Raw genomic sequence first — 24,191 nt, forward strand, 5'->3', positions numbered from 1 at the left:
GAAGAAAATTAACAGAAGCCCCACTGCTTCAATTTACTCCACAAAAGGTGATGGTAGAAAATTGTCAGAGAACTTTAAGATTCCATAAAACAAGACTTTAATAGTTGTGGGTAAAATTGTAACATTTCCAGAATATCTCGCCTGGCTTTAGTGCATTTGCCTGTCGTCAGTGGTGGAGAGAAGTTCATCTCCATGTCACTGGGTAATTACCTGGGCAACTGGGGACATGTCTGACTCTGGGGGGTTAAGGGAAGGGGCTGCCTGCTTGCTGGCTTCTGCCGGAGCAGGGGAGATGGCCCTGGGCTGCAGTTTGTGAGCAATACATGGGTTTTAAATTTTATTTCTCCCTTTGACTGATTTAGGTTCTTAGAGGTATTTTGCTCTGGGATTTCCTCTTCCCGGACTTAAAATAGTCAAGCGTTAATTTAGTTTTAAATTTTATTTCTCCCTTTGACTGATTTAGGTTCTTAGAGGTATTTTGCTCTGGGATTTCCTCTTCCCGGACTTAAAATAGTCAAGTGTTAATTTAGTACAAGCAATACTGCGAACTTCGGAGGAGTCACAAGCATGAACTTCAAAGATCAAGGGCTGGTTTTGGTGTTCAAGTTTTCTATTAATTTATCAAAGGATAACCGCTAACAATAACTAGAAAACTAAAGTTTGATTTCTGAAGTCTGAATGTGTGTCCTGTGCCAGGAAGCCGCAGGTACCCACTCAGCATTCGGACAACCCTGGTGCTCAGAAAATTCTTCCTGCTGAGCTAAAATCTGTTTCCCTGCAGCTCTTACTTGTTAGTAAAAATAAAAACTTCTTGCTTTGTATTGGTAAAAAGCTTTTTGAGCCACACAGAAAAGGTCTAATCCAGCTTTCTACATTCTTGAAAACAGTTATTATGGTTTCCAGAATATTTTCATTTCCAGTGGAAATGCATTTTAATATTTTGATCATTACTCAAACAATATGGTTTCAGAGTCCTTCATAATCCTGATTATTTTTTGTTCGGAACACTTCTGTTTGTCTACACCCTTTTATAATGCAGGGCTCCAAAATGTACATGATACATAATTTTGTCTGATCAGTGTTGAGTAGATCATTTTAAATAGCCCAAGAATATAGTAGATTTTGGGGTCAACGACATTCTGCCATTGATACATACACAGCTTATTGTTAAAAACAATTCCCAAATCTTTCCAATGCCTCTAAACCAGGGCTTTTTTAAACTGTACTTATGCAGCTGTAATTTTGGACCTTTATACTTTTTCCATAGTAGAAGTTTGTCTTCTAAGATCAGGTCTATTATTCTAACCTCTTGTGAACTTTTGGTCACTCAGTGTTTTCATAATTTTTCCAAGCTTCATGACTTCTATGCATCTAATAAAAATGGCAGGGATATTTTTAAAGTACATTGTTGATAAAACAGTCTGCATGGGACAGAGTCAGTAATGCGGCAAATGATGTACTATCAAAGATGTAGTTACAATTTCTCTTTTAACAGCGTTATCTGAAAAAAAGTTTGTCCAGCCAGGTACAAATCTATCTAGTCATATGTCTTTAACTTGTAAACAAAATATAAAAGACTATTTTTAGTGCTTGCTAAAGATCATGTATACAATTTCTATTACATTCCCCTGATTTCTAAATCTACTAATCTTGCTCCCCCGCAACAAAAATGGTGCGATGTTGTCACTGATTCCAAACTGATTCCTAGACATCACCAGTTTCTGTCCTAAGTACTTACAAACCATCTTTGGCAGCACTGTGAAAGCTGGAAAAGATTTTATATATCTGGATTATTAAAGATTAGGAAATATATGAATACTGACTTTCAGAAAGTGATTTTTATATAGAAATAATTTAAAATTTAAAATTTAAAGTAATGATCAGACTTGACTACATAATTCATACAAAGTTTTAGCAATAAAGACTATGATAGATTTAAAACCTAATTGTCCTATAAATTAAGAGATCAAATTCAAAATTTCAAACCAATAACCTCTAAAATCTTGACAAAAGCAACACAAAGTAAGACAAGTCCATAAAATCTCATCTGGAGCACCTTTAGGAACATGGAGAAACTGAGCAATCAGACCTAGAGTACCAGTCTCCACGTGCGGTCAGTTACTACAAGCTTGACAGGTGCAGACAGGTCAGCCCCTCTAGAACTCCTTTGATGTTTTCCTGAAACCATGATGCTTCCTGAGATCAGAGCCATGTTTGTATGAAACCCAAGGATAGCATACCAGAAAGCAAGAAAAGATAAATGTTATGTTTTTTCCCTATTACACATGCAGATATTTTCAGAAAAAATGACTTTTTAGTATTAAGATTAATCTTCCCAATAACCCACTTTTGTTCATTAAATCCTTTCTAAAATATATATCAAGAATGTAATAATCAGCATTGCCTATGTGAAGATGTTCAGCTAATTACATTGCAAATTAAAGAAATAACATATACTCCAAACCTTAGCTAGTTTCGATAATCTTGATTCTTTCTTGGATGTGGACATTGAATATGCTCTTGGGGCCTTTAAAATTTTCATCATATTGAAATCTATAGCTAAAACAGAAAACAAAAATGTTATTGAATTATTGTATTTTTTTTCTTTTACAAAAAGGCATAACAACCCTCTTTCTCTCAGCAATGCATCCTAAACATGGAGGGAGTCAAAGATGAATGAGAGGTTAGGATATTGTTATAACTTGCCTCAGTCTGAGGAAATGAATATTCCATCTCATTTTTACTTAATAGGGCTTTAGAGTTTATAAAATTCATTCACTTATATTATCTCATGTCATCCTCTGAAATGATTCTCTGAGCTAAGTAACATTTTTCACATCTGACAGATGAGAAAACTAAAGTACAGGAGACTGTGACCTGCTCTAAACTACCATTTATTAGGAGTACATGGAGAGGACACAGCTGTGTTTTGCTCTTTCCACAGCCCTCTAGTTAAATACAATAGGAGGCGTGGACCTCTGCTTGTTAGAGCCACCCTTTCCATATACTGACAAACACCCAAATAAGGAAAGACTTGGTAATTTTTCTTTACAACCAACATGAAAATACATGAGGGTACCTAGGAAAACTTGGCATGTCTTAATGGAAAAGAGAACTATATGGTTTAATCAGTCATGTCCATCAGCCTAAAAGCACAAGCTAGTTATCAAGAATATCTTAACATAGAGCAGAGCAAACAGGTGATCTGAGAGGTTTGTACTAGATTCTGGCAAAGATTATCATTATCCATTACCAGGTAGACTAATCAGATCTACACATTTTGATGTTAATGACAAACCTCTGAGGAGTTGAGGAAAGTCACTGGGATTCATTTTTGACATAAGATATTAAAGATACTAGATATTAGCTTGAAATACTAGAGGTAAATAGGTATTTATTTCTGGTAGAGATTAAAGAATTGGTTAGCAAGGAATCTGCATTTTAAAATTTTGAGTGGAACCAAGGTTAGGTTAAGTTGGAGTCAGAATGGACCAGAAAGGTAAACCATACAATTTCTTTTCTTTAAAAGATGCTCAAAAGTATGCAATCCCTTATGGAGGGGAATCTGGTGATATCTACCAAAAATACAGACATATTTTCCCTTTGACCTAACAATCCCTCTCTTGTAAAAATATCCTACACAATCTTCTGCAAATATAAGTATGAAAGAGCATATTTATGAGTTTATTGATTGTGGCATAGTTTGTAAAATTATTATAAACAACCTATGTGTTTAAACAGTCAGGTACTAGTTGAATAGACTAAGGTACCCCCATTTAGTAGAATACTATGCAGCTATAAAAAGAAATGAGGAAGACCCCCATGCTGATGTGAAGAGATCTACAGGTCATATCATTAAATGATGAAAGCAAGGTGCAGAATAGTGTACAGAGTATATTATATAATTTGATTGAGTGTATACGGTATGCCACCTTTAGTGTAAAAAGGGCTCTTCTGTAAAAATATCTATTGTATTTGCCTTCAATTGTATAAAGAATATGAAACTAATAAAAATATTATCTTTGGGAAGAATAATCAAAAAAATAAAACTTGCTCAATTGTGATTCACTCTTAAATGCACAATTTAGGTGATATTACTTAATTTCATGTCTCTCTAAACATATATAATAATAATAATAATAAAAGGACCTCTACTTCATGTTCACTGTACCCACCATAAAAACCTTATTTTTCAGAATATTTGAACTTGGTTGTAGAATTACTGTCACCAGAAGTACATGTACATTGATATCAGGAAAAGATCCTAAGCTGACAGCAATGGAAAAAGACACAAAGAGTAAGAGATAAATGAAAACAAAGTGAAGAAATTTTAAGAGTAAAAGAACCAAAGAAAAAATTGCAAAAAAATTCTACAAAAAGAAACACCACCCAAATATAAAAATAATAAGTAGAGTAACTATAAAATGACTGTATTCACTAGCCTTTTGCCTCCTACATTTCTCAAATCCACTGATTTATTTTAGGTAAAACTATTAATTTTTTTCCCTGATAATAGTTTTCATATATCTTCCATTTTCAGCATCTCTGAAAGCTTTGGAAGATTACCTGAAAAAACAGAAATTACTATTTGATAAAGCCATAAGAAAATACACCTCAAATATTCTTACTAAGCCTTCAGAAATTTCACTAGAATTGAAATATTCCAGTTTTACTTGCTTTGGTAAAATTCCATTTTTATAATTATTCTCTATTTATTTTAGGGATATTATTTCCCAAGGGAGAGACACTTATGCAAGTAAATATGGTTATCTTTATCCACTTTTGCAGGCTCCATTCAATAGTCTTTCTGAGATGCAAATAACTCATATATCTTGGCAAAATTAAAGTTTATGCAGGCCATTTATGTTAATACAGTTATTGAATAAAATATATAAACAGAAAAGGTGTTACTCAGAGGTCTCTTTTAGAATACATCTAACTTAAATTAGACCTACTTTCAGAAAGAGATTTTATCTAGTACTGAAATGTAAGGGGAAACAAAGAAAAGAGAAAACACAGGTGATCATTACACAGAATGTAGGTGATCTAACCTAAGAAGAAATAAAACATAAATATAATTCAGTTTCAGTAATAAAGGAAAATGATAAAATTATTTCCAAGAAAGTATTGCACATCATTAGCATATATTTACTGATGTGTATATTTTCTTAACAGGCTTCACAGATTTTTTTTCAGATCTTTATACACAAAATTCCCAAAGTCTCTTCAGTCTTACCATCTGCAGGCCTAATCACTGGCTGTGTACATATCAGACTTCTAACAAGTTACATCTGTCTACATACTCATATACATAAGCATATTTCTACCTCATTACAAGCAATTTGTTTTAAATTGGCAAGTTGAAGCAGTAAGGACTTCTTCACAATGCTCTGAAGTAAAATTAAATTTCTTATCTAGGTAATGTTATATTAACATAATATATGTAATTGTGAATAAATTCACGGAGAGATTATAGAGTTCAAGTGCTTATAAATTCACTTTACTAACTATGGAGTGCCATGTAAAATGTAAATGAACTAAATTCTCCATTCAAAAGGCATAGAGTTGCCAAATGGCTAAAAAACAAGACCCATCTATATGCTGCTTACAAGACATTCACTTCACATGTAAAGATACACAGACTGAAAGTGAAGGGATGGAAAAAGATATTCCATCAGAATGGAATCCAAAAGAAAGCTGAGGTAGCTATCCTTAGACAAAATAGACTTTAAGATAAAGACTGCAAAATGAGATGAATGAGGTTATTACATAAGGATATAGGGGTCATTACAACAAAAGGATATAATATTTATAAATATTTATGCACTCAACATTGGAACACAAATATGTAAAGCAAATATTAACAAATATAAAGGAGGAAATGGACAGCAATACAATAAAGGTAGGGGACTTTTAATATCCCACTTTCATCACTGGATAGATCATCCAGACAGAAAATCAATAAGAAAACATTAGCCTTAAACTACATGTTAGAACAGATGGACTTAACAGAGATAAATATAGAGTATTTCATCCAAAAGCAACAGAATACACATTCTTCTTAAGAGCACATGGACCATGCTCCAGTATAGATCATACATTAGGCCATAAAACAAGTAAAAAATTTAAGAAGATTGAAATCAGATCATGCAATTTTTCCAACCATAATGGTATGAAACTAGAAATCAATTATATGAAGAAAACTGGAAATTTCACAAATACATGGAGATTAAACAACATGCTACTGAACAAATGGGTGAAAGAAAAAATCAGAAGAGAAATAAAAAATATCTTAAGACAAATGCAAATGGAAATACAATATACCAAAAGGTCTGGGATGCATCAATTCTAAGAAGGAGGTTCATAGCAATAAGTACCTACATTAAGAAAGAAGAAAGATCTCAAATAAACAACCTAACTTTATACCTCAGGAACTAGAAAAGAAGAAAACAGTAGGCCCAAAGTGAGTAGAAGAGAGGAAACACAAAGATTAGTAGATAAATGAAATAGAGATTAAAAAGATAAAAGAAAAGATCAATGAAAGTAAGAGCTGTTTTTTTGAAAAGATGAACAAAATAGACAAACCACTAGCTAGAGTCTCAAAGAAAAAAAAAGAATTCAAATAAAATTTAAAAAAATGAAAAGGAAACATTACAACTTATGTCACAGAAATACAAAGACTCATAAGAGATTACTATAAACAATTGTATGTCAACAAATTGAATAACCTAGAACAAATAAAATAGAAGGAAATTTCTCAACACAATAAAGGCCTTTTATGAAAAACTCACAGCAAGTATCATAATCAATGGGGAAAACACTGAAATCTTTTCCTCCGATATCCCAAGTCAAAGATGCCTACCATTACCTCTTCAATTCAACACAGTACTGGGAGTACTAGCAAGAGAAATCAAATAAGAAAAGTAAATAAAAGGCATCAAAATGGAAAAGAAGAAATAAAATTACGTCTGTTTGTAGATGATATGATTTTATGTATAGAAAATCCTGAAGATGTCATAAAAAGTACAGTGACTATTGCATCAGGGAAACGCAAGTCAAACCACAATGCAAGTTAGAATTCCTAAATGAATTCAGTAAAGTTGCAGGATACAAAATCAACATAAAAAATCACTTGCATTTTTTTATACCAACAATATTCAAAATAAATCAAGAAAATAATGCCATTTCTTACAGCACCAAAAAGAATAAAATACTTAGGAATAAATTTAACCAAGGATGTGAAAGAGCAGTACACTGAAAACTATAAAACATTGATAAAAGAAATTGAAGAAGACACACATAAATGGAGAAATATCTCATGTTCATGGATTGGAAGAATTAATATTGTGAAAATGTTCATACTAAATAAGATGATATGCAAAGTCATTGTAATCCCAATCAAAATTCCAATGGCATTTTTCACAGAAATAGAAGAAATAATTCTAAAATTCTTATGGAACCACAGAAGACCCTTAATACCAAAGCAATCTTGAGAAGGAACAAAGTTTGGAGGCATCACACATCCTGATTTCCCATTATATTTCAAAGCTATAGTAATCAAAACAGTATGGTACAACTAAAAATAGATACATGGAATAATGGAACAGAATAGAGAGCCCAAAAGTAAATCCAATCATATACAGTCAACTAATTTTTGATAACTACACCATGAATATAAAATGGAGAAAAGATGGTCTTTTCAATAGTGTTGGAAAAACCAGATTATCTACATGCAAAAGAAAGAAATTGAACCCTTATCTTATACCATACACAAATGTCAACTAAAAATGAATTGAAGACTTAAATGCAAGAACTGAAACTTTAAAACAGGAAAACAAGAACAAGCTCCTTGATACTGACAATGGCAATAATTTTTTTGGATGTGACAATAACAGTACAGAAACAAAATAAAATGAGTGGGACTACATCAAACTAAAAAGCTTCTGCACAGCAAAAGGAAGCAGCCAACAAAAGAAAATGCAACCTATGAATTTGGAGAAAATATTTACAAACCATATATCTGATAAGGTGGTAATATCCAAAAATAAGAGACTCCTACAACTTAGTAACAAAAATAAATAAATACTTGATTAAAAAATTGACAAAGGATCTCAATAGACACTTTTTCCAAAGAAGTCATACAAATGGCCAACAGATATGAAAGGTTGTTCAACACTACTTATCATCAGGGAAATGCAAGTCAAACCACAATGAGATATTACCTCACACTTATTAGAATGGCTATTATCAGAATGATGAGTCATAGTGTTGACAAGGATGTGAAGAAAAGGGAACCCTGGTGCGCTTGGTGGAATATAAATTGGTGCAACCACTATGGAAAACAGTATGGTGGTTCCTAAAAAACTTAAAAATAGAGCTACTATATGATTCAGTAATTCCATGTTTGGGTATATATCCAAAAGAATTGAAACGAGGATCTCAAAAAGATATCTCACTCTCATGTTCATTGCAGCCTATGTCTGCTAGTAGAAAAATGGATATAGAAATTGTGGTATAAATATATAGTGACTATTATTCAGGTTTATTGGATTTGTGATTTATGAATATATACTGTGGGCAGACAACCACACCAGCCCACTCCACCCCATTAACCCTATAGTCCCTGCATTAACTCTGCAGCCCTCATTACTGCTGCAAACCTGGCAGAGGGCAACCCCGCCAACAGCAACTCCAACAGAGACTTCTACACTGATCACAAAGGTGCAGCCAAAACAAACAGGCTGCCTAAAATCAGATCACTACAAGCCAGACAGAAAGGTGCCCCACCGACTGTATGCTAACAGCTGGGGCTCCTGCACTGGAAAATAAAGTGTCCTGAGCTTCTGGGCATTAGAGGGCACCTCCTTCGTAAAGCTTCCTACTTCACAGGAAACACTGAAAAAATGAGGAGGCAGAGGTACATGTTCCAAACACTACTATAAGACAAAATACCAGAAAGAAGACTGAATGAAACTGAAATCATGAATCTTCTTGACAAAGACTTCAAAGTAAAAGTCATGAACATGCTCACATATCTACAGAAAAATATTCAAGATCTCAGGGAGAACCTCAACAAAAAGACAGAAGACCTGCAAAAGAACCACTTAACACTGAAGAATACAGTACCTGAGATGAAATATACAATGGAGGCATTTAATAGCACACTTTCACAGGTCAAAGAAATTGTAAATGATTTGGAAATTAAGGAACAAGAAAACAATGAAGCAGAAAGACAGAGATAAAAATGGATCTCTAAGAATGAAAGAATAATAGGAGAGCTTGTGACCAATCCAAACAGAACAATATTAACGTAATAGGGGTACCAGAAGGAGAAGTGGAAGACAAAGGGATAGAAAGTCTCTTTGAGGAAATAATTGTCAAAAACTTCCCCAAGCTGGGGAAGGAAAAGACACTCAGGTCATGGAAGTTCAGAGAGCCCCTAATAAAGGAACCCCAGGAAGACAACACCAAAATATATAATAATTAAAATGGCAAAGATCAAGGACAAGTAGAGAGTATTGAAAGTAGCCAGAGAGACAAAAAAGATTACTTATAAAGGAAACCCCATCAGGCTATCACTAGACTTCTCAGCAGAAACTTTACAAACCAGAATGGAGTGGCATGATATATTTAATGTAATGAAACAGAAGGACCTCCAACCAAGAATACTATACACAGCAAGATTATCATTTACATTTGAAGCAGGGATTAAACAATTTTCAGATAAACAAAAGTTGAAGGAATTCACCACCACTAAGCCTACAAGATATGTTAAAGGGCCTGCTGTAAATGGAAATGTTTCTAAGGCTAAATAGCTTTCACCAGTGAAAATAAACCCACAGTAAAGGTAGCAGACTAATTAATTTCCAAGCAAGTATGAGATTAAAACAGAAGAAGCAAAATCAACTACTCACAAAATCAGTCAAGGGATACACAAAAAGTGCAGAATATGACACCTAATACATAAAGTGTGGAGGAGGAAGAAGAAAGAAAAACAAAGTACCTGTAGATTGTGTTTGGAATAGAGTACTCAGCAATTTAAGACAGACTGTTACATAGTGAGCTACCCATGAACCTTTGGTAACAAGAAAACTAAAGCCTACAATAGATACACAAAAAGGAAAGGAAGGAAGGAAAGAGAGAGAGAAAGAGAGAAAGAAGGAAAGAAAGAGAGAAAGAGAAAGAGAGAGAGAGAGGAAGGAAGGAAGGAAGGAAGGAAGGAAGGAAGGAAGGAAGGAAGGAAGGAAGGAAGGAAGGAAGGAAGGAAGGAAGGAAATCTAATCATGCCATAGAAATCCATCAAATAAAAAGAGTATAAGAGGAAAAAAGGAACAGAGAGGAGATGTAAAAACATCCAGAAAACAATGAATAAAATGGCAATAAATACTTATCTATCAATAATCACCTTAAATGTAAATGGACTAAATACACCAATCAAAAGACACAGAGTGGCAGAATGGATTAAAGAACAAGACCCATATATATGCTGCCTACAAGAGACTCATTTCAGATCCAAAGACACATACAAACTAAAAGTGAAGGGATGAAAAAAATTAGTCATGCAAAATAATAGGGAGAAAAAAGCAGGAGTTGCAGTACTTATATTAGATAAAATAGACTTCAAGACAGAGAAAGTAACAAGAGACAAAGAAGGACATTACATAATGATAATGGGGTCAGTCCAACAAGAGGTAGAATCACTATAAATATCTATGCGCTTGACGTAAAGCACACCTAGATATGTAAAACAAATACTAACAGAATTAAAAGGGTAAATACATTGCCATTGATTCATTTTAGGAGAATTTAGCAAACCACTTACTTCAATAGACAGATCAACTAGACAGAAAATAAGGAAACAGAGGCACTGAGCGATACAATAGACCATATGGTCTTGACAATAATTTGCAATCACAATAAAGGTTGGTCATGGGGATGGTAGTACAGCACAGAGAATACAGTTTATGATTCTGTGAATCTTACTAAGTTGATGGACAGTGACCACACTGGAGGGGGTGGGGACTTGAAAATATGTGTAAATGTTGAACCACTCTACTGTGTATTTAAAACCAACCTAAGAGTGTATATCAATGATACTTGAAAAAAAAACACATATAGATAATACAGAAAATTCAACATCTATTACAGTGTTGATATGAGATAGAGAGGCAAACAGATTGTATCAGATATTAAAGTTATAGGATGAGACAGAGACTGTGGGATGAGGCTGTCAGAGAAAGCTCACTTAAAAACTGATCAGATTTGCAGGAGTTCAGACAGAGAAAAAGAATTTAGGCCAAAGACATGCACATAGGGGTGAGGTTGGATAACAAGGCATTTGGGCAGGACCTTGAGAAGACCACCATGGCTGCAGCAAAGGGTTACCTTAGGCAATGTCCTAAGAAGATGAAGAAGAAAAAGAGCAAAGGAATTGAGATGGAGTTATCTTAGTGTAAGCAGATTTTTACTGTGTGTCTGTCAGGAAATAAAGACTTGAACTCAAATCTTTGAGGATGATTGAAATAATTGGTGGGTGATTATGAATTCATTTAAATATTGTAGTTGCTTAACAAATGCTGTGAGTGATGTGGTTTTATCCCTTAAGACATAAAGTTGTTAATGAGCCTAATTATCTCAAATTACCATAAGTTTAATTTCCCCATTGGTTGTTTGTCCAGAATGGTAACTTGATAGCCTTTAGGAAGCTGAAAGCAATTATGTTTATTTTACTTCTTGTCATCTAGTAATTTTTAAATGTCTGCCAAAGGGCGAAAAACTTTTTGTAAGCTTAGTGTAAGTTCTTTGCAAATAGCAACAGGAATGAACCAACGTTACCACTATGAAAATGATGAAGAAAAGAGGAGCCAAGGAACATGTAGTTACCTGTTACCAAAGATGAACAAATCCATATTGTAAATTAAAAAATTCAAGAATTTGAAATAATGAAATCAAAGTGGTAAACTCACATTTTGATGAGGTCAGTGTTATGCATGATTTATATGAAATGAGTATGGTTTTAAAAAAATGTGGGTGAAGGGGTGTGGGCAAAATCGCAATATTTTCAGAATCTCTTGACTGGCCTTAGTGCATCTCCATATTAACAGGAATTTCCAAAGGGTGGAGAGAAGTAGTCCATCTCCTTATCAATAGGTAATTATTGGGGAATTGCGGAAGGGTGGAGACACCAGAGGCTGTGGAATTAGCCCTCCGTGAGACAGAAGACTGCTTAGAGGCCCTAAGTGGTTGTGTAGCAGCTGGGATTGTAGGATCTCTTTTCCTTGAGATAGTGGAAAGTGTTATTGAGGAGAGAGAGAGGGTTATCCAGGAGAAAGGGAGACCCTGGCAGGAGAGAGACACACTTCAGCATCACTTGGAGGAGCTGGAAAATGACGTATGGGATGCTTTTAAGAAAAAGAGACAGTTACTGAGAAGACAGGTCACACTCTTGGAAGACGCGTTAGCAGCAGCTAGGGAGGAGGCAGCAGGAGAATCTGCGATGCAGAAGGCAGTGGGGGAGGGGGAGGAAAGAGCGGTGCCTTCAGCCCTGGAGATGTCCGGAGAGGAGAGTGGGTGGGGCCGAGGACTGATATGTTGCTGAGGCCACCGCCCAAGGCACCAGCTACTCCTGTACTAAAGGCCTGCCCAGTCGTAATTAAGAAAATAAAAATGCAACAACTTCAAGCTCCTCTGGGGGGAGGAACCGCCGCCTCCCCAGGTTGTGGAGCAGTTCATTCTCTGCCCCTATACCCAGGATGAGCTGGTGGACATGAGTGTCTGGTATCAGCAGAAGCCGTCAGAACCTCTGCCTACATGGCTTTTGCATCTCTGGGATATGGGGGTGGGAAACACTGTTATGTCGGGTTCTGAAGTGGATAGATAGACTTACCCTTCCCTCCAGCAGCGGCTGCAAAGTACCCATTACACCTTAGGGAACCGGGTGCTTCTGTATTGGATGACAGCAGCCATCAGGGCAGTTTGGCCTAATCAGGGTGATTTACCTTACTTACCTACCAGCTAGAAAACATATGCAGAGCTCCAGCAGGTGTTATAGGAGCTGGGCATGAAAAATATCATCTATAATATGGACCCTCAGGGTCCTGATGAGGACCCTCATCAGGAATGAGACATCTGGTGCTCCATGCAGCTCCCCCATTTCTCTTTGGATCCCCAGTTACTATTCTTGCCCCCCCACACAGGGCAACCCATAAGTGAAGTTACTTGTACTTTAGCAGATCTGGGGCAGTTTGAAACAATAAAAGCACGGAAGGAAGTACGGGCTATGACTAAAAGGAGAGGTACAAAGGGTCCTGTAAAGGTCTTGGGGACCCAGATGTGGGTTGATTTCATAAAGGCCGGGGTAGTGAAATAAAAACTTGATGTGCTGCCTGAAAGAATCTTGTTAGAACTGTGGCACCAATTAAAGCCAGAGCAGCAGTTTCAGCCGCTGAGGTACAGGACATGGAAACTGGAGTCAAAGCCCCAAGTCTGGCCTGTGTCCCTGAAAGACCTCCTTGGGGACAGTACTCAGGATTCATCTGAGCCCTCGCATCCACAGGATGACAATTGGGCTTTGCAGATAGACTGGGGGGTAGTCAAGGTCTCCACCTTGGGGGACATGGTGGGGACCAGAGGCCACATGTAGAATAAGCAATTCATTGGTCCCCTGTGAATGTGCAATGTGTCCTGGTTCTGGTGGACACAGGAGCTGAATGTTCTCTAATTCATGGCAACCCTGAAGTTTTTGCTGGGACCCCTGCTGTAATAGATGGCTATGGGGGTAAGATAATTAGAGTGAAGAAAGCCCAAATCCCATTGGGGATGGGGTGTTTACCCCCAAAGGAGTATACTGTGTACATTTCTGTGATCCTTGAATATATTTTGGGTGCAGATATCTTGCAGGGCCTGTGGTTACAGACCACTGTAGATGAGGTCAGACTGAGGGTATGTGTGGTAAAGGCAGTTCTGAGAGGACATGCTAAGCACCCATCTGTAGCTCTGCCTGTACCTCAGCGAGTGACAAATACTAAGCAGTATAAATGGCCTGGGTGGTTTGGGGTCACAGGGAAATTGGAGAAACTACAGGAGTTGGAGAAGATGGGCATCATAAAGCCTTCTCATAGTCCTTTTAGTTCCCCAGTGTGGCCAGTGACAAAACCAGACAGCTCCTGACCATAGACTACAAGGAACTGAATAAAGTCACACCCCCTTTGCATACTGCTGTCCCCTCTATAGCAGCCCTTATGGACACCCTCAGTCATGAACTAGGGATGTATCATTATGTGTGCACCTTTCTAATGCTTTCTTCTCTATTGACATAGCACAGAAAAGTCAAGAACAGCTTGCCTTCATGTGGGAAGTCCGGCAGTGGACATTCACCGTCCTTCCACAGGGATACCTCCACAGTCCCACCATTTGTCACAGACTTTTAGCCAGGACTATGTTACATGGAAGAAACCACAAATGGTGTGGTTGTATCACTACATTGATGATATTATGCTCACGTCTGATTCTCTTGCCAATTTAGAAGGGGCAGTTCCTAGACTGCTGCAACATCTACAGGAGAAAGCATGGGCTGTGAACAGCACCAAGGTTCAGGGACCTGGTTGCCTGTGAAATTCTTGGGGGTTGTCTGGTTGGGTAAAACTAAAGTTTTTCCTGAAGCAGTCACAGACAAGGTCCAGGCTTTCCCTACCCCTACCACTGTGGCAGTATTATAAGAGTTTTGGGGTCTTTTGGGCTACTGGAAAGTGTTTATCCTGCACTTGGCATGAGTTCTGTTACCAGTTGGTACAAAAGGGCCTCAGGTGGGACTGAATGAGACACGTGAAGCTGCGTTTATTGTTAAGCAAGCAGTCAGGGCCATACAGGCCTTGAATGTAATAGACTCATCAAGGCCCTGTGAGCTACATGTTCATGTAACCAAGGATGGTTATGGATGGGGTCTTTGGCAGCACCTTGAATGGACACACCATCCCACTGGATGCTGGGCACATCTATGGAAAGCAGCAGAGGTCTGGTACACCTTGATAGAGAAGCAACTGGCCGCTGTGTACTATGCCTTGCTGGCTACAGAGCCCATCACCGGAACTGCTCCAATGGAGGTAATAACCACCTATCTTGTTGTGGGGTGGGTGCAAGACTAGACCCAAAGGCCATGGAGTGGCATGGCACAGATGCGTACACTGGCCAAATGGGACACATATTTACAGCAGCGTAACTCCTTCTCTACTAGCCCTTTAAGTGGAGAACTCCAACACTTACTGGAGCCAGTGACATATACCAGTGGAAAGCAGGAGGAAATTACTTTTGAGCCATTGGTAGCCAAGAGTCCTTATCAGGAGGGAAAAGCCCCTATACCTGAAGATGCTTGGTTTACAGACAACTTCAGTTGTGGACAGCCCCCGAGGTGGAGGGCTGTGTCTTTCCATCCTCAGACTGAGACAATATGGATGGAGAATGGAGAGGGGAAGAGCAGCCAATGGGCTGAGTTATGGGCAGTAGGGCTCGTGATCACCCAGGAGCCCTCCCCTATAGCTGTTTACACTGACAGCTGGGCTGTCTCTTGAGGCTTGACCCTGTGGTACCATGCCAACTGGATGTTTGGTCACGGGCCCCTTTGAGGGCAAGAGTTGTGGCAAAACCTATGGGCTTCTGGTCAGACTAAGACTGTTACCGTATATCATGTGATTGGCCATTTGCCTTTGGCATCCCCAGGAAATGATAAAGCAGACACATTGGCCCAGGTGCATTGGCTAGAAGGAAAGCCTGCCTCTGATGTGGCCCAATGGTTACAATAGCATTTATTGCATGCAGTGCAAAAGACAATGTGGGCTGTAGCCCATCGGTGGGGCTTGCGTTGATCTTTGAAGAAGTCAGCAGAACCTGGAAGGACCTTGTATGCTCTAAGGTGGACTTACACCAAGTCTTGCAGCAATGTGGGATAATAGTAAAGGGGCCGATACCCCTCGTCAAGTGGCAGATAAGACTATACTGGGCCTCTGCCCAATCAAAAGGATACCAGTATGCCATAAGTTGTGTGGACACAGCTACTGGACTGATGATTGTTTTTCTTGCATGTTGTGCAGATCAGCAAGCCACCAAAAGGGGCCTAGAGCACCTCTTTGCAGCCTATGGCTGGCTGCAGGTGATTGAGAGTGATCAAGGCACCCACTTTACTGGACATGTGTTATAAGAATGGGTGCAGCAATTAGGAATAATGTGGAAGTTCCATGTACCATAAAACCCTACTGGGCCAGGCATGATAGAGAGGTACAATGGTTTGTTGAAATCTGGCCTGAAGTCAGACACTAGTAGTGTATGGGGCTGGTCAGTTTGTTTATGGAGAGTGCTACAGCATTTGAATGAGAAACCCTGAAAAGGAGCCTTGAGCCCTGTGGATATGCTAACACACATTGCTGCCTCTCCTATACAACTGTGTGTGCAAACCAAAGAGGAGTTATTGGAGCCAGGATATGACCAGCAGAGCAACATCCTGCTGCCAGCCCCAACTGCATTAAATCCTGGAGACTCTGTTGAGTGGACATGGCCATGGACATTTTGACACATGGACCAGAGATGGCTGGCCCTTCTGGCACCTTAGGGAAAAGGCCTGGAAACTGGCCTCCTGTGTATTCCTGAAATAACCACAGAGTGGCCCCCAAAGATCATGGTAGTGTACCCAAAACATCTGTGAGGTAACAGCATCTTACTATAAAGTTTTGTTTTATCATATGGCCACTACATTTCCTCCCTCCCATAGCCCAATATATTGACCCATCTGTAACTCCCACAAGGATGGGGGTGAAAGTCTGGTGTTCTAGACCAAGACGAGAACCCATTCCTGCCACTATCCTGTCACAGGGCTGCTCTCTTGCATGCATCCTACCTGATGGACAAGATTTGCCTATGATGATGTCATTAAAACACGTATCTTATTACCCTTAAGGTTCTTTTATTCTATAGTCCCTGTGGCCTGGACCTGCCCCTGGCTACAGCTGCCGTGTGAAGATTGCTCTGAATTCCCTATCTGTTCAGCTACTCACTGCCTGTGGAATGGACGAGCTATGGACTTAACTTGCACAGGACTTTGAACCAAGTGGAATCCTCCAGCTTGGAATTATCATGATTTTATTGCTATTGCTATTGTACATTATTAGCCTGGTTACAGTGCTCCAGTTTTCTCGCACAGGGGCCACTGTGGAAGATGGGGAACTGGTAGATTGTAAGGCGAGATTTCTGGAGGGGCCTGTGGAAAAAAGTGCAGTATTCCCAGAATCTCTGTCCTGGTCTTAGTGCATCTCCATATCAATATGTGTTTCCAAAGGGTGAAGAGAAGTAGTCCCTCTCCATAGTAGGTAATTACAAGGGTGAAGGTATATCTCCATTAGAGAGGTTAGGTGGGGCCTCTTCTTCTGCAGCCAGGTCATGAGAGACACAGGAGAGAAGTGGGCAACTGCTTGTAAGTAATAAACAGGTTTCTTCCACTTTATTTTTCCCTTTGACAGATCTCGGTTTCAAAGTTATTTTGCACAGGGATTTTCCCCCTAGAGTTACAAGGAGTCAAATCTAGTGAAGAGAAAACTTTTACAAGAGCTTATTGTGTTTCCTCTTAGTGTAAATGCTAACTGGAGGGTGCTGAAGCTCACCCATTATCCTCTTTGGAGCCACTGTGCTCTAGTGGGAAAATGCTAGCAGAAGTCTCAGTGACACAGTGTCAGTTACCCACCCTTTCCCCAAAATCGTTCCATCAGAATGTTTACTGTAAATTAGACTTCTGTACTGAATAAAGAAACTCGCATTTTATTTCATTATTAAAAAAATAAATTATAGGCTGTCAAACCTCTTCCGTGGGTGGATTCTCAATATTCACCACTAACAATGTGCTTAAAATAAGTCATTTTCCAAGATCAAATTTGCAAAATCTGGTTCTGCTTTTAATTAAACCAAGGAACATCCTTCCAAGTGAATGAGACTTTAATAGTTAAAATGAATGATTAGAATAAGAATTGGCTCTTATAAGGTTGTTAATCCCAAATTCTTTGCTCTGACTACCACTAAGCTTCTGTCCTGAATGCTGAGACTAACTGAATCTAAACTTAATCAGATCAATCATACCAAGAGGAGGAACATCATTAGAAGTTTCATTTGCAAGACCACAAGACACTAATAGGATTTATAAAAGGTGTGGATTAGTACCTTGGGAAGAGCTGTCCCTCTTGGTGACAATTCCTCAGGGAGAAAGACTGAGTGCTACTACAACACGATCTAAGGACCACTTTATTTTTAAACTAATTGGTACCACTATATTACAGTATAAAGTGCATAGGAAAGAAGAGAATGATATATACAGCAGTGTTCTTGGAACATCAGAGGGCATAAGAAACATGTGGGAGTCTTTTAACTAACTATGCAGTATTTGATTTGTCATGAGATCTGGGGCCTAAAATCAGCACTGGGTGTTAGTGATGCTATTGTTCTGGGGAGCCACCTTTTCAGTAACAAAGGGACAGATAACACATCGTTGCAACAGTTTCTCTGTAATGATGTGGCTTTGAACCTGTATGCTAAGCTGTAAAATGGTGCTATGAACACCAAGCTCATAGGATTACTCGAGTAGTAAGTGAAATAAGTAGTAGTTTGTAAAGTACTAGGCAAAGATGAGCTTAGATAGAAGCACAGCGGGGAAAGCCGAGATTATGGTAAGTAATGCTGGCAACTGGCTACATGTGGTGATGGGAGTTTGTGAAAGTTCTCATTGACTTAATTTCCTCATATAGGTAGGAAAAAAATCACTACCTGAGATTGAGGAGACAGAAAGTGGTGCTGGAGAACTGAAGAAAAAAGGGTGGAAATACTTGTCTTTCTGAGTGGCAGAAATAAAGGATTTAGGGAATACAGTCTAATTGCCTGACAGAATTAAGGCCCATTTGAGTTATGTAGTTATGAATTAAAAATGAGACTAGTCAACATGATCGAACATTTTTTCTATGTATATTTCACTGCACACTTTTAGAGGTGGGAAAGGTGAGAATAATCTTTAATTAGATTTGTACCTTTTCCAGATAATTGATAAAATAGATGGCTGGAAAATGAGTGGAAGAGGATTGCAAAGGAATAGCTGTGACTATTGACCCCACTATTGGTCAATGAAGTAGGAAGGGAGGAGAGGACTTTAGTGGGATGAGGTATGGTGGAAGACTAAGAAGATCTATATATTGCTGAGAAATCTATTTCATTTCTGACTTAGTATATGGAAATATTCCATGTGCACCTGAACTCGAAAGGAATGAATAGTCTTGATTTGTGGAATGAAGTCTCTTACTGTAACTCTGGTAGGGGTGGGGGTGGGGATACATTTCCAGCCCAGGGCAAATTACCTTTGAAGCCAAAATCAGTCAAAGGGAGAAATAAAGTGGGAGAAACCCATTTATTGCTTACAAGCAGTCATCCACTTCTGCTCGCCTGTATCTCTCGCAGCATGGCTGCAAAAAGGGGCCTCTCTGGTCCAGGTATGCCCTCCCTACCCCCTATAATCACCTATTGATATGGAGGTGGATTACTTCTCTCTACCTCTTGAAAACACCTATTGATATGGAGATGCACTAAGGCCAGGCAAGAGATTCTGGAAATATTGCAATTTTACCCACACTTACATACACAAACACACACACATACATGTCAAAGTTGCTAATGCTTTCCTGATATATATTTTTTACTAATTCTTTTTGTCAGATTTAGCTATTATTATCTAAGGAGGATTAAAATACTATGGATTTTAACTGAAAAATTATGGATTTGTCAACAGTTTAAACATTTTTGCTTTCTATTTCTAGGTAATGTTTTTGGTATTTAGACAGCCACACTTATTATACCTTCTCTTGGGTAGTTGATCAATAGGTATCTTCTCTATCCCTATTAATGCTTTAGTTCTTTAATTTTAATTTGTCTGATGTGCATATTACTACACCAGCTTTCTCCTGATGAATACTGACATGGTATTATCTTTTTTCCATTATTTCCATTATGAACTTCCATGAACTTGTTTAGGTTTTGTTTTGGGTATTTTTTTTTTTATAAGAAGAATAAAGATGCTTAAAAAAATCTACTTGAGACTTTTGCACTGAGTAGGATGTAGTAAGTCTTATAGGCCAATGTTTCTACTTTAATAACCAGAAAAAACTGGGTAATATACAAAGATGCTGTTTTTAAAGACATTGGAAACAGTGGGAACAAGCCAAGTTAAAATTCCAGAGAAGGAAGAGTCTCGGGAGAGCTGACAATCTCCAATTATTTTCATACCTTAAAGGCATTTGCTGATTTTGGGTACCGCTGAGGATCAGGCTTGGCATAGACATAAGTACTCTACTAGAGAAGAGATGAACTATCAGGGCTTTAGAGAGTCATGTAGGCTGGAGGAACAGCTAGACAAGTTACAAGTACATGGCAGTGAATTTTTACTAGGGGTGTTTGCTGAGTTCTGTGATGGTATGGAAGGCTGGGGCAGGGCCAGGCCAGAAACTTCTAAAAGGCTGCAGGAAGTATCTTACCATTTCTGTAGGAGATACAAAGTCTTCCAAATACCTGCTGGTTTCCCCCTCAGGGCGATAAGTCAGATCTTGAGATGTGTAGTATTGGAGGTTAAAGAGTTAAGCTCTAAACATTTAAAGGACACTATTAACTCTCACTTAGTATTTCAATGACTGAGGATACTGAGACTCCTCAGGTTCTTAATTAAAATCCTACAAAGGCCCTGCCCAAAGAACAGGGAAGAACCAGAGGTGGGCTAGTGTTACTGAAACTGTAATCCAGCTGCAATCCAGCTCTATCACTAATTAAATCATGATGTTTAGTCCCTCATCCTAAATTGGAAAAGGGAAAACCATCCCTGGAGGAAATAACATCTACAAGTTCTAGAGTTATTTTATGTACAATACTTACTGTACAATAAAAGATTATAAGATAAGGAAGGGGCATGATAGAAATAGACACATAGATGATCCATATATTGGAGTTAGGAGACAAAGGGCTTTAAAATAGTATTATAAATACTTCCAAGAAAATTTTTTAAAGGTGAAAAAAACGCATGCAAAATGGAAAATTTCACCAGTAGTTAAAATCTAATAAAAAAGAATAAAATGTACATTTTGGAACTGATAAATACAAGGTCTGAAATTTAAAGCTATTGAATGTGCTTAAAGGAAGGTAGGATTAATAAACCTGAAGGAAATCCAAAGGAAATATCCAAACAGAAAACACACACACACACAGTGGAAAGCACAAAACATTATAAGAGACTTTGGATATGGGAATCTTGGGGTGTGGGAGTCCTGAAGGAGAAAAGAGAGAGATCAGGGCAGAGAAATATTTGAAGAGATAATGATAGAGAAGTTCCCAAACTGAGGAAAGAGATCAACTCACAGATTTAAAAAGTTTAGCAAATTCTAAGGAGTATAAATACAAAGAAACCATACTTAGGCACATCACACTCAGACTGCTAAAAACTAGAGATGAAAGGAAAAATCATAAAAACAACCAGAGAAAAAAGAGGCATAGTTGACCCTTGAATAAAACATGTTTGGACAGCACAGGTCTACTTATATGCTAATATTTTTCAAACAATGTATTGGAAAATTTTCTAGAGACTTGCAAAAGTTTTCCTTTCCTTTAGCTTGCTTTACTGTAAGAATACAGTATATATAACATACAAAATATGTGTTAATCCACTTTCCAGTCCACAATAGGCTATATTATTAGTTAACTTTTGGGAGATCAAAGGTTATATGTGGACTTTCGACAGTGTGGGGTGTCAGCACCCTTAACACCCATGTCATTCAAGGGTCAACTATATTACCTTCAAAGGAGCACCAATAAGATTTTTCCACAAAAACAGTGAAAATTAAATGACATGGAAATTTAAAATGCCAAAAGAAAAACAAAATGAAAACAAAAATAAAACTTTTTTGGGGGGGCGTACCAACATAGAATGTGTGCCCTAAAAAATATCCCTTAAATGTGAAAGTCAAATAGACATTTTCAGACTTAAAGTAAAAGAAGAGAGCATTCAATATGTTTGAATTTTTTGTATTATTTTTGCCATGTTCCAAGCCTCAACACAATTACTTATTAATTGTGATAAACTGACAAATTACTGACTTATTAGGGTCTTCTTTATTCATTCACCTATTGATAGACACTTAGGTTGCTTCCATACTTGGCTATTGTAAATAATGCAGTGATAAACATGGGGTGCATGTATCTTTTCAAGTCAGGGATTTTGTTTTCTTCAGGTAAATTCTTGTATGTGGAATTAGTGAGTAATATGGTATTTCTATTTTTATTTTTTTGAGGAACCTCCATACTGCTTTCCATAGTGGCTGCACAAATTACATTCCCACCAAAACTGTAGGAGGGTTCTCTTTTCTCCACATCCTCAACAACACATGTTATTTCTTATCTTTTGGACAGTAGCCATTCTGATTGGTGTGAGGTGATATCTCATTGTTATTTAAATTTGCATTTCCCTGATGGTTACCAATCTGGAGCATCTTTTTATGTGCTTGTTGGGCATCTGTATTTCTTATTTGGAGAAATGTCTCTTCAGCTCCTTGGCCCATTTTTTTATTGTTTTTTTTTTTTGGTGTTGAAGTGTATGAGTTCTTTGTATATTTTGGATGTTAACCTCTTATTGGATAAATCACCTACAAATGTATTCTTCCATACTGTACATTGCCTTTTTGTTCTGCTGATGGTGTCCTTTGTTGTACAGAAGCGTTTTAGTTTGATGCAGTCCCACTTGTTCATTTTCTATTTTGTTTTCCTTGCCCAAGGAGATGAGTCCAGGAAAAACTTGCTCAGCTTACGTTCAAGAGATTTCTGCTTATGTTTTCTTCCAAGACTTTTACGGTTCCATGTTTTACATTTATGTCTTTGCTCCATTTGACTTGTGTATATGGAGTTAACAGTAATCTGGTTTCATTCTCTAGCATGTAGCTGTCCAGTTTTCCCAACACCAATTATTGAAGAGACTGTCTTTTTCCCATTGTATATTTATGGCTCCTTTATTATATCTTAATTGACCCTATATGCATGGGTTTATATCTGGGCTCTGTTCAATTGATCTATAGGTCTAGTCTTGTGCCAGTACCATACTATTTTGATTACTGTAGCTTTATCATATAGCTTGACGTCAGGGAGCATAATACCCCCAGCTCTGTTCTTCTTAGGATTGCTTTGGCTATTCAGGGTCTTTTGTGGCTCCATATGGATTTTAGGATTATTTGCTCTAGTTCATTGAAAAATTCCATTGGTATTTTGATAGAGATTGCATTGCATCTATAAATTGCTTTGGGCAGGGTGGCCATTTTGATGATATCAATTCTTCCTATCCATGAGAATGGGATAGATTTCCATCTATTGTGTCTTCCTCAGTTTCTGTAATGAGTATCTTTAGTTTTAGAGTACAGGTTTTTCACTTTCTTGGTTAGACTTATTCCTAGGAATTTTTCTGATGCAATTATAAATGGAATTATTGTCCTGATATCTTTCTGCTATTTCATTGTTAGTAGATAGGAACACAACAGATTTCTGTGTATTAATTTTGTATCTTGCAACTTTGCTGAATCCAGTTATTAGTTGTAATAGTTTTTTTTTGGTGGAGTCTTTAGGGTTTTCTGTGTGTATTTCATATCATCTGCAAATAGTGACAGTTTAAATTCTTTCTTACCAATGTGGATGCCTTTGATCTCTTTGTCTTGTGTGATTGCTATGGTTAGGACCTCTAGTACTATGTTGAAAAAAGTGGTGAGAATGGACATCCTTGGCTTGTTTCCAGTCTTAGAAGAAAAGCTTTCAGCTTTTCACCATTAAATATGATGTTAGCTATGGGTTTGTTGTATATGGCCTTTATTATTTTGAATTTCATACCCTCTATACTCATTTTGTTGAGACTTTTTATCATGAATGGATGTTGACTTTTTTCAAATACTTTTTCAGCATCTTTTGAGATGATCATGTCATTTTTATCTTTTTTGTTAATGTGGTATGTCATGTTGAATTTAATTTACAAATATTGTACCATCTTTGCATCCCTGGATAAATTCCACTTGATTGTGATGGATGATTTTTTTTGATGTATTTTTGAATTCAGTTTGCTAATATTTTGCATCTATGTTCATCATGGATATTGGTCTCTA

At 37.6% G+C, this 24,191-nt stretch overlaps 1 long non-coding RNA gene across 1 annotated transcript in view; it reads right to left on the bottom strand.

The window, feature by feature from the left end:
- Positions 1-24,191, bottom strand: part of LOC140843144 (uncharacterized) — a 176,768-nt gene that overhangs the window by 26,044 nt on the left and 126,533 nt on the right. Inside the window, exon 6 of the long non-coding RNA XR_012120690.1 lies at positions 2,465-2,559. This is a non-coding gene — a long non-coding RNA (uncharacterized lncRNA). The remainder of the gene's footprint in view (positions 1-2,464; positions 2,560-24,191) is intronic.

Source organism: Manis javanica, chromosome 8 (genome assembly GCF_040802235.1).
Source record: "Manis javanica isolate MJ-LG chromosome 8, MJ_LKY, whole genome shotgun sequence".
Taxonomy (NCBI): Eukaryota; Metazoa; Chordata; class Mammalia; order Pholidota; family Manidae; genus Manis; species Manis javanica.